This window comes from Pleurodeles waltl, chromosome 1_2 (genome assembly GCF_031143425.1).
Source record: "Pleurodeles waltl isolate 20211129_DDA chromosome 1_2, aPleWal1.hap1.20221129, whole genome shotgun sequence".
Taxonomy (NCBI): domain Eukaryota; kingdom Metazoa; phylum Chordata; class Amphibia; order Caudata; family Salamandridae; genus Pleurodeles; species Pleurodeles waltl.
Window position 1 is genome coordinate 1,357,194,903 of NC_090437.1, and position 12,006 is coordinate 1,357,206,908.

Sequence of the window (12,006 nt, forward strand, 5' to 3'; positions counted from 1 at the left end):
CCCAGTGACACATAACAAACATACTGAAAACATAGTGTTTTCACTATGAGCACTGAGGCCTGGCTATCAGGATCCCAGTGAGACAGTGAAAACAGTGACAAACACCCTGACATACACTCACAAACAGGCCAAAAGTGGGGGTAACAAGGCTAGAAAGAGGCTACCTTCTCACACAACCCCCCCCCAAACGAAGGACAATAAGGCTAACCTTGGCCAGTTGAGACTTTATTGTCTAAGTGGTGATAAGTAGAGAGTAGCTCTGCAATAGACTGGTTACTCCCTTTATCATCCACTATATGGTCACTTCCCTATGGGGATGTAAACCACCCTGTTTGAAGTTTTTTAGCTAACCAACAATGTGAAGATGTATTTTCAGAGTTTCTATCAGTAAGTTTTAGTTTAGAGCAGTGGGAATTATCCACTGAACCTATTTGTAATGATGGAAATGCCAGACAGGGATGCTGTCTCAGAAAAGCCATGGCTGGGCAAAAACTTTGTCCATATGGCTGGAAGAGAGAACAGGGATGCTGTTTCTCTTGAGTTGGAGCAGGGCAGGGATGCTGTCCTATGAGCTCCACACTAGGGCAGGGATGCTGTCCTAAGTGTTGTGAGGCAGTGCAGAGTTTCTGCACTAAAGTTTCTCTGGGAGGGTTGGAGGGATGCTCCATGTTAACTAAAATGGTGCTCTTTTTCTCACCAATGTTAGTTATCCCACAGAGAGGTACTTCCACCTCAGGGAGTACAGTTTTGCCAACTGATTCCCTTGGAACAGGTGCCACCCCAGGAGAGGTTTCTCCCACCACAGGAATGGTATCCTGAATGGTAGGGTGGTTAGGGGATACTGTGATACCCTTTTTACCTGTTGATGGAGAGGGATCCTGAGTTTTCAGGCCTTCTCTCCTTTGCTTTTTCATTTCACTTGAAATGAGAGGGAACAATTCCTCAGGGATGCCCAGCATGGCTGCATGGGCATAAAACTCTACATCAGCCCAACCTGAGGCCTCTAGGTCATTACCTAAGAGACAGTCTACAGGTAAGCTAGGTGATACCACCACCTGCTTAGGGCCAGTAACTCCACCCCAACTAAACTGAATTATAGCTAAGGGAAGAAACTTAGTGGAGTTATGGACATCAATAATCTTATACTGTTGTCCAATGATGTGTTGTTCAGGAGGCACTAGGTTTTCAGTCACCAAAGTGAAACTGGCACCTGTGTCCCTGTAGGCCAAGGCCTCAACACCATTTATTGAAACTGTCTGCCTGTACTTATCCATTGTAAGGGGACAAGCAGCCAGTGTGGCATGTCCAATGCCACTAGGTGTGACTGAAACTGTCTTGGGAGTGACTACCCCAGTTTCTACTATGGACCCAAAAGTGAACCCAACTACACCCTTAACTTGACTGTTGCCAGCAGTCCCACCACTAGTACCACTACTGCTAGGGGCACTAGAGCTTGATGTATTAGTGGTGGTAGGCTCAGGGGGTTTACCTGGACAGGACTTATCCCCTGGCCTATGGCCTCTATTTTTACACACAAAGCACCAAGGCTTTTTAATGTGTGCAGGTTGGGAAGAAGAGGAAGAATTAGTTTTATCCCCACCCTCTGAAGAGTGTTTAAGATTTGAAGTGGGATCTTTGGTTTTACCCTTATCCCCATGCTTATCTTGAGATTTTTCACCATCTTTCTTCTTATTGCCATCTTTGTCACCCCCTGTATGAACTTTTCTGTTCACCCTTGTTCTGACCCATTTGTCTGCCTTCTTTCCCAATTCTTGGGGAGAGGTCAGATCAGAGTCTACCAGGTACTGGTGCAACAAATCAGACACACAATTATTAAGTATATGCTCTCTCAGGATTGTGTTATACAGGCTTTCATAATCAGTAACTTTACTGCCATGTAACCACCCCTCCAAGGCCTTCACTGAATGGTCAATGAAATCAACCCAGTCTTGTGAAGACTCCTTTTTGGTCTCTCTGAACTTTATCCTGTACTGTTCAGTGGTTAAGCCATAACCATCCAGGAGTGCATTCTTAAGAACTGTAAAATTATTGGCATCATTTTCTTTCACAGTAAGGAGCCTATCCCTACCTTTTCCACTAAATGATAGCCATAGGATAGCAGCCCACTGCCTTTGAGGGACATCCTGTACAACACAGGCCCTCTCAAGTGCAGCAAACCACTTGTTAATGTCATCCCCCTCCTTATAAGGGGGAACTATCTTGTGCAGATTCCTGGAATCATGCTCTTTTGCAGGATGACTATGGGGAATACTGCTGCTGCCACCATGGGTATCTAAACCCAACTTCTGTCTTTCCTTCTCTAATTCTAAAGACTGTCTATCCAAATCCAGCTGTTGCTTCTTGAGCTTCAGTCTGGTTTGTTCCACTCTCAATCTATTGAGCTCCCTTTCTAACAATCTGTCATCAGGGTGGGTGGGAGGGACATTTCTAGATACAGAGGTATGATGGGAATGAACAGAAGGACACCTGTCCCTTACAGAGGGCACCCTAACAGCTTGGCTACCAGCATAATGTGAGAGCACACCATCAGTATGGTGTGATTCAATTTCTGTACCAACTATGCTTGACTGTCTAGTAATGGGCAGGCTGAGAAGTTTCTTTCCTGAACCTTTTCCTGGGGGAGTCCCTGGATCAGATTGAGAACCATTAGCTACTTTTTCTACAGATTGGGCACTTATGGCCTTATCCTGTACTCTAAGCATATTAATTAACAGTTCTAAGGAAGGATTCTTCCCTACACTCAAACCTCTCTCTATGCAGAGACTCCTTGCTCCTTTCCAGCTAAGGTGATCATATGCAATTTTGGACAGTTCAACATTTTGGCCTGTACCAGACATTTTTTAGAGAGAGTTAACGTGATAGAAAAAGAGAAAAAAGTTTTCAGAACTTTTTGGAAAGACAGAAAAAAACTTTTTAAACTTTTAAGAACTTTTTGAAAGTTTAGGAGTACTTTTCAGCACTTAGAAAAGAGTGAAAAGAGGAAATGCAAAACTTTTTGGCTATGTGTATATACACTGACCTTGTTTTGTATATTTTTCTCTTATGAAAAGTACAATGACAAGAGTGGTAAGTAGTCTCAAGCACTTATCCCACCACTGCACAACCAATGTAGGAGGCTGGACTGGCTTGTAGTGAGTACCAAGGGGTACTTGCACCTTGCACCAGGCCCAGTTATCCCTTATTAGTGTATAGGGTGTCTAGCAGCTTAGGCTGATAGATAATGGTAGCTTAGCAGAGCAGCTTAGGCTGAACTAGGAGACGTGTGAAGCTACTACAGTACCACTTAGTGTCATATGCACAATATCATAAGAAAACACAATACACAGTTATACTAAAAATAAAGGTACTTTATTTTTATGACAATATGCCAAAGTATCTTAGAGTGTACCCTCAGTGAGAGGATAGGAAATATACACAAGATATATATACACAATAGCAAAAATATGCAGTATAGTCTTAGAAAACAGTGCAAACAATGTATAGTTACAATAGGATGCAATGGGGAAACATAGAGATAGGGGCAACACAAACCATATACTCCAAAAGTGGAATGCGAACCACGAATGGACCCCAAACCTATGTGACCTTGTAGAGGGTCGCTGGGACTATTAGAAAATAGTGAGAGTTAGAAAAATAACCCTCCCCAAGACCCTTAAAAGTGAGTGCAAAGTGCACTAAAGTTCCCCTAAGGACAAAAGAGTCGTGTTAGAGGAATAATGCAGGAAAGACACAAACCAGCAATGCAACAACTGTGGATTTCCAATCTTGGGTACCTGTGGAACAAGGGGACCAAGTCCAAAAGTCACAAGCAAGTCGTAGATGGGCAGATGCCCAGGAAATGCCAGCTGCGGGTGCAAAGAAGCTTCGACTGGACAGAAGAAGCTGAGGTTTCTGCAGGAACGAAAAGGGTTAGAGACTTCCCCTTTGGTGGACGGATCCCTCTCGCCTTGGAGACTTGTGCAGAAGTGTTTTCCCGCCGGAAGGACGCCAACAAGCCTTGCTACACGCAAATCGTGCGTTTGGCGTTTTTGGACGCTGCTGGGGCCCAGGAGGGACCAGGAGGTCGCAAATTGGACCTGCAGAGAGAGGGGACGTCATGCAAGACAAAGAGCCCTCACTGAAGCAGGTAGCACCCGGAGAAGTGCCAGAAACAGGCACTACTACGATGCGTGAAATGGTGCTCACTGAAGTTGCACAAAGGAGTCCCACGTCGCCGGAGACCAACTTAGAAAGTCGTGCAATGCAGGTTAGAGTGCCGTGGACCCAGGCTTGGCTGTGCATGAAGGATTTCCGCCGGAAGTGCACAGGGGCCGGAGTAGCTGCAAAGTCGCGGTTCCCAGCAATGCAGCCCAGCGAGGTGAGGCAAGGACTTACCTCCACCAAACTTGGGCTGAAGAGTCACTTGACTGTGGGGGTCACTTGGACAGAGTCGCTGGATTCGAGGGACCTCGCTCGTCATGCTGAGAGGAGACCCAAGGGACCGGTGATGCAGCTTTTTGGTGCCTGCGGTTGCAGGGGGAAGATTTCGTCGACCCACGGGAGATTTCTTCGGAGCTTCTGGTGCAGAGAGGAGGCAGGCTGCCCCCACAGCATGCACAAGCAGGAAAACAGTCGAGAAGGCGGCAGGATCAGCGTTACAGAGTTGCAGTAGTCGTCTTTGCTACTATGTTGCAGGTTTGCAGGCTTCCAGCGCGGTCAGCGGTCGTTTCCTTATCAGAAGGTGAAGAGAGAGATGCAGAGGAACTCGGCTGAGCTCGTGCATTCGTTATCTAAAGTTTCCCCAGAGACAGAGACCCTAAATAGCCAGAAAAGAGGGTTTGGCTACCTAGGAGAGAGGAAAGGCTACTAACACCTGAAGGAGCCTATCAGCAGGAGTCTCTGACGTCACCTGGTGGCACTGGCCACTCAGAGTAGTCCAGTGTGCCAGCAGGACCTCTGTTTCCAAGATGGCAGAGGTCTGGAGCACACTGGAGGAGCTCTGGACACCTCCCAGGGGAGGTGCAGGTCAGGGGAGTGGTCACTCCCCTTTCCTTTGTCCAGTTTCACGCCAGAGCAGGGGCTAAGGGGTCCCTGAACCGGTGTAGACTGGCTTATGCAGAATTGGGCACATCTGTGCCCAACAAAGCATTTCCAGAGGCTGGGGGAGGCTACTCCTCCCCTGCCTTCACACCATTTTCCAAAGGGAGAGGGTGTCACACCCTCTCTCAGAGGAAGTTCTTTGTTCTGCCATCCTGGGCCAGGCCTGGCTGGACCCCAGGAGGGCAGCTGCCTGTCTGAGGGGTTGGCAGCAGCAGCAGCTGCAGTGAAACCCCAGGAAGGGCAGTCTGGCAGTACCAGGGTCTGTGCTACAGACCACTGGGATCATGGAATTGTACCAACAATGCCAGGATGGCATAGAGGGGGCAATTCCATGATCATAGACATGTTACATGGCCATATTCGGAGTTACCATTGTGAAGCTACATATAGGTAGTGACCTATATGTAGTGCACGCGTGTAATGGTGTCCCCGCACTCACAAAGTTCAGGGAATTGGCTCTGAACAATGTGGGGGCACCTTGGCTAGTGCCAGGGTGCCCTCACACTAAGTAACTTTGCACCTAACCTTTACCAGGTAAAGGTTAGACATATAGGTGACTTATAAGTTACTTAAGTGCAGTGTAAAATGGCTGTGAAATAACGTGGACGTTATTTCACTCAGGCTGCAGTGGCAGGTCTGTGTAAGAATTGTCAGAGCTCCCTATGGGTGGCAAAAGAAATGCTGCAGCCCATAGGGATCTCCTGGAACCCCAATACCCTGGGTACCTCAGTACCATATACTAGGGAATTATAAGGGTGTTCCAGTAAGCCAATGTAAATTGGTAAAATTGGTCACTAGCCTGTTAGTGACAATTTGAAAGTAATGAGAGAGCATAACCACTGAGGTTCTGGTTAGCAGAGCCTCAGTGAGACAGTTAGGCACCACACAGGGAACATATACATGCACACCTATGAGCACTGGGGCCCTGTGTGACAGGGTCCCAGTGACACATACATATAGGCCACAAACCTATGAGCACTGGGTGTAGGAAAGTACCATCTTGCCTGGCATGTTACCCCCATTTTTCACTGTATATATGTTGTTTTAGTTGTATGTGTCACTGGGACCCTGGTAACCCAGGGCCCCAGTGCTCATAAGAGTGCCTGAATGTGTTACCTGTGTAGTGACTAACTATCTCACTGAGGCTCTGCTAATCAGAGCCTCAGTGGTTATGCTCTCTCATTTCTTTCTAAATTGTCACTAACAGGCTAGTGACCATTTTTACCAATTTACATTGGCTTACTGGAACACCCTTATAATTCCCTAGTATATGGTACTGAGGTACCCAGGGTATTGGGGTTCCAGGAGATCCCTATGGGCTGCAGCATTTCTTTTGCCACCCATAGGGAGCTCTGACAATTCTTACACAGGCCTGCCACTGCAGCCTGAGTGAAATAACGTCCACGTTATTTCACAGCCATTTTACACTGCACTTAAGTAACTTATAAGTCACCTATATGTCTAACCTTTACCTGGTAAAGGTTAGGTGCAAAGTTACTTAGTGTGAGGGCACCCTGGCACTAGCCAAGGTGCCCCCACATTGTTCAGAGCCAATTCACTGAACTTTGTGAGTGCGGGGACACCATTACACGCGTGCACTACATATAGGTCACTACCTATATGTAGCTTCACCATGGTAACTCCGAATATGGCCATGTAACATGTCTATGATCATGGAATTGCCCCCTCTATGCCATCCTGGCATTGTTGGTACAATTCCATGATCCCAGTGGTCTGTAGCACAGACCCTGGTACTGCCAGACTGCCCTTCCTGGGGTTTCTCTGCAGCTGCTGCTGCTGCCAACCCCTCAGACAGGCAGCTGCCCTCCTGGGGTCCAGCCAGGCCTGGCCCAGGATGGCAGAACAAAGAACTTCCTCTGAGAGAGGGTGTGACACCCTCTCCCTTTGGAAAATGGTGTGAAGGCAGGGGAGGAGTAGCCTCCCCCAGCCTCTGGAAATGCTTTGTTGGGCACAAATGTGCCCAATTCTGCATAAGCCAGTCTACACCGGTTCAGGGACCCCTTAGCCCCTGCTCTGGCGCGAAACTGGACAAAGGAAAGGGGAGTGACCACTCCCCTGACCTGCACCTCCCCTGGGAGGTGTCCAGAGCTCCTCCAGTGTGCTCCAGACCTCTGCCATCTTGGAAACAGAGGTGCTGCTGGCACACTGGACTGCTCTGAGTGGCCAGTGCCACCAGGTGACGTCAGAGACTCCTTGTGATAGGCTCCTTCAGGTGTTAGTAGCCTTTCCTCTCTCCTAGGTAGCCAAACCCTCTTTTCTGGCTATTTAGGGTCTCTGTCTCTGGGGAAACTTTAGATAACGAATGCATGAGCTCAGCCGAGTTCCTCTGCATCTCCCTCTTCACCTTCTGATAAGGAATCGACCGCTGACCGCGCTGGAAGCCTGCAAACCTGCAACATAGTAGCAAAGACGACTACTGCAACTCTGTAACGCTGATCCTGCCGCCTTCTCGACTGTTTTCCTGCTTGTGCATGCTGTGGGGGTAGTCTGCCTCCTCTCTGCACCAGAAGCTCCGAAGAAATCTCCCGTGGGTCGACGGAATCTTCCCCCTGCAACCGCAGGCACCAAAAAGCTGCATTACCGGTCCCTTGGGTCTCCTCTCAGCACGACGAGCGAGGTCCCTCGAATCCAGCGACACCGCCCAAGTGACCCCCACAATCCAGTGACTCTTCAGCCCAAGTTTGGTGGAGGTAAGTCCTTGCCTCACCTCGCTGGGCTGCATTGCTGGGAACCGCGACTTTGCAAGCTTCTCCGGCCCCTGTGCACTTCCGGCGGAAATCCTTCATGCACAGCCAAGCCTGGGTCCACGGCACTCTAACCTGCATTGCACGACTTTCTAAGTTGGTCTCCGGCGACGTGGGACTCCTTTGTGCAACTTCGGCGAGCACCGTTTCACGCATCCTCGTAGTGCCTGTTTCTGGCACTTCTCCGGGTGCTACCTGCTTCTGTGAGGGCTCTTTGTCTTGCTCGACGTCCCCTCTCTCTGCAGGTCCAATTTGCGACCTCCTGGTCCCTCCTGGGCCCCAGCAGCGTCCAAAAACGCCAAACGCACGATTTGCGTGTAGCAAGGCTTGTTGGCGTCCATTCGGCGGGAAAACACTTCTGCACGACTCTCCTAGGCGTGGGGGATCCATCCTCCAAAGGGGAAGTCTCTAGCCCTTGTCGTTCCTGCAGTATTCACAGCTCTTCAGCCTAGTAAGAGCTTCTTTGCACCAACCGCTGGGCATTTCTTGGGCATCTGCCCATCTCCGAGCTGCTTGTGACTTTTGGACTTGGTCCCCTTGTTCCACAGGTACCCTCAGTCAGGAATCCATCGTTGTTGCATTGCTGATTTGTGTTTTCCTTGCATTTTCCCTCTAACACGACTATTTTGTCCTTAGGGGAACTTTAGTGCACTTTGCACTCACTTTTCAGGGTCTTGGGGAGGGTTATTTTTCTAACTCTCACTATTTTCTAATAGTCCCAGCGACCCTCTACAAGGTCACATAGGTTTGGGGTCCATTCGTGGTTCGCATTCCACTTTTGGAGTATATGGTTTGTGTTGCCCCTATCCCTATGTTTCCCCATTGCATCCTATTGTAACTATACATTGTTTGCACTGTTTTCTAAGACTATACTGCATATTTTGCTATTGTGTATATATATCTTGTGTATATTTCCTATCCTCTCACTGAGGGTACACTCTAAGATACTTTGGCATATTGTCATAAAAATAAAGTACCTTTATTTTTAGTATAACTGTGTATTGTGTTTTCTTATGATATTGTGCATATGACACTAGGTGGTACTGTAGTAGCTTCACACGTCTCCTAGTTCAGCCTAAGCTGCTCTGCTAAGCTACCATTATCTATCAGCCTAAGCTGCTAGACACCCTATACACTAATAAGGGATAACTGGGCCTGGTGCAAGGTGCAAGTACCCCTTGGTACTCACTACAAGCCAGTCCAGCCTCCTACATTGGTTGTGCAGCGGTGGGATAAGTGCTTTGAGACTACTTACCACTCTTGTCATTGTACTTTTCATAAGAGAAAAATATACAAAACAAGGTCAGTGTATATACACATAGCCAAAAAGTTTTGCATTTCCTCTTTTCACTCTTTTCTAAGTGCTGAAAAGTACTTCTAAACTTTCAAAAAGTTCTTAAAAGTTTAAAAAGTTTTTTCTGTCTTTCCAAAAAGTTCTGAAAACTTTTTTCTCTTTGTCTATCACTTTAACTCTCTCTAAAAATGTCTGGCACAGGCCAAAAAGTTGAACTGTCCAAACTTGCATATGATCACCTTAGCTGGAAAGGAGCAAGGAGTCTCTGCATAGAGAGAGGTTTGAGTGTAGGGAAGAATCCTTCCTTAGAACTGTTAATTAATATGCTTAGAGTACAGGATAAGGCCATAAGTGCCCAATCTGTAGAAAAAGTAGCTAATGGTTCTCAATCTGATCCAGGGACTCCCCCAGGAAAAGGTTCAGGAAAGAAACTTCTCAGCCTGCCCATTACTAGACAGTCTAGCATAGTTGGTACAGAGGTTGAATCACATCATACTGATGATGTGCTCTCACATTATGCTGGTAGCCAAGCTGTTAGGGTGCCCTTGGTAAGGGACAGGTCTCCTTCTGTTCATTCCCATCATACCTCTGTATCTAGAAATGTCCCTCCCACCCACCCTGATGACAGATTGTTAGAAAGGGAGCTCAATAGATTGAGAGTGGAGCAAACCAGACTGAAGCTCAAGAAGCAACAGCTGGATTTGGATAGACAGTCTTTAGAAATAGAGAGGGAAATACAGAAAATGGGTTTAGATACCCATGGTGGCAGCAGCAGTATTCCCCATAGTCATCCTGCAAAAGAGCATGATTCCAGGAATCTGCATAAGATAGTTCCCCCTTACAAGGAGGGGGATGACATTAACAAGTGGTTTGCTGCACTTGAGAGGGCCTGTGCTGTACAGGATGTCCCTCAAAAGCAGTGGGCTGCTATCTTATGGCTATCATTTACTGGAAAAGGTAGGGATAGGCTCCTTACTGTAAAAGAAAATGATGCTAACAATTTCCAAGTTCTTAAGAATGCACTCCTGGATGGTTATGGCTTAACCACTGAACAGTACAGGATAAAGTTCAGAGATACCAAAAAGGAGTCTTCACAAGACTGGGTTGATTTCATTGACCAGGCAGTGAAGGCCTTGGAGGGGTGGTTACATGGTAGTAAAGTTACTGATTATGACAGCCTGTATAACTTGATCCTGAGAGAGCATATTCTTAATAATTGTGTGTCAGATTTGTTGCACCAGTACTTGGTGGACTCTGATCTGACCTCTCCCCAAGAATTGGGAAAGAAGGCAGACAAATGGGTCAGAACAAGAGTGAACAGAAAAGTTCATACAGGGGGTGACAAAGATGGCAACAAAAAGAAGGATGGTAAGTCTTCTGACAAGGGTGGGGACAAATCTAAAAATGAGTCTTCATCAGGCCCACAAAAACACTCTGGTGGGGGTGGTGGGCCCAAATCCTCCTTTAATCAGAACAAGGAAAAGAAACCATGGTGCTATTTATGTAAGATAAAAGGCCATTGGACAACAGATCCCAGTTGTCCAAAGAAAGGCACCACAGCTCCTACCACTACAACCCCTACTGCTACACCTAGTGTCCCTACTAATAGCAGTGGTGGTGGGAGCAAACCTACTAATAGCCAATCCAAGGGAGTAGCTGGGCTCACTTTTGGTAATTTAGTTGGGGTTGGTCTGATTAGGGAGACCACAGAGGCTACTTTAGTCTCTGAAGGGGCTATTGACTTAGCCACTTTGGTTGCTTGCCCCCATAACTTGGAGAAGTACAAGCAACTAACCCTAATAAATGGTGTTGAGGTCCAGGCCTACAGGGACACAGGTGCCAGTGTCACAATGGTGATTGAGAAACTGGTGCACCCTGAACAACACATACTTGGACACCAGTACCAAGTAACCGATGCTCACAACATAACACAAAGCCACCCCATGGCTGTTGTAAATCTCAACTGGGGGGGGGTATCTGGTCCAAAGAAAGTTGTGGTAGCTTCAGATTTACCTGTAGACTGTCTATTAGGGAATGATTTGGAGACATCAGCTTGGTCAGATGTGGAGTTGGAGGCCCATGCAGCAATGCTGGGCATCCCAGGGCATATTTTTGCTTTGACAAGGGCTCAGGCCAAAAAGCAAAAAGGACAGGGAAGCTTGGATCCTGGAACAATGGACCAAGTGCTCCCTAAAGCTAGGGCTAGTAGAAGCAAACCACTTCCTACTATCCCTCCCTCTACAGTGGATTCTACTTCTGAGGAAGAAGAATTCCCTCCCTGTGCAGAACCTACACCAGAGGAGCTGGAAGCAGACACTGCTGAGCTTTTGGGTGAAGGGGGGCCTGCCAGGGAGGAGCTGAGTGTGGCACAGCAAACCTGTCCCACATTAGAGGGTCTCAGACAGCAAGCTGTCAAACAGGCTAATGGGGATGTCAGTGACTCACACAGAGTTTACTGGGAGGACAACCTCTTGTACACTGTGCATAGGGATCCTAAACCTGGAGCTGCCAGGAGATTAGTGATTCCTCAGGAGTACAGAAAGTTCCTCCTAACACTGGCACATGACATTCCCTTAGCTGGGCACCTGGGTCAAATGAAAACTTGGGACAGATTGGTACCATTGTTTCATTGGCCTAGGATGTCTGAGGACACAAAAGAATTTTGTAAGTCCTGTGAAACCTGTCAAGCCAGTGGCAAGACAGGTGGCACTCCAAAGGCACCCCTTATCCCACTGCCTGTGGTTGGGGTCCCCTTTGAAAGGGTAGGGGTTGACATAGTTGGTCCCCTTGACCCTCCTACTGCTTCAGGCAATAGGTTTATCTTGGTGGTAGTGGACCATGCCACAA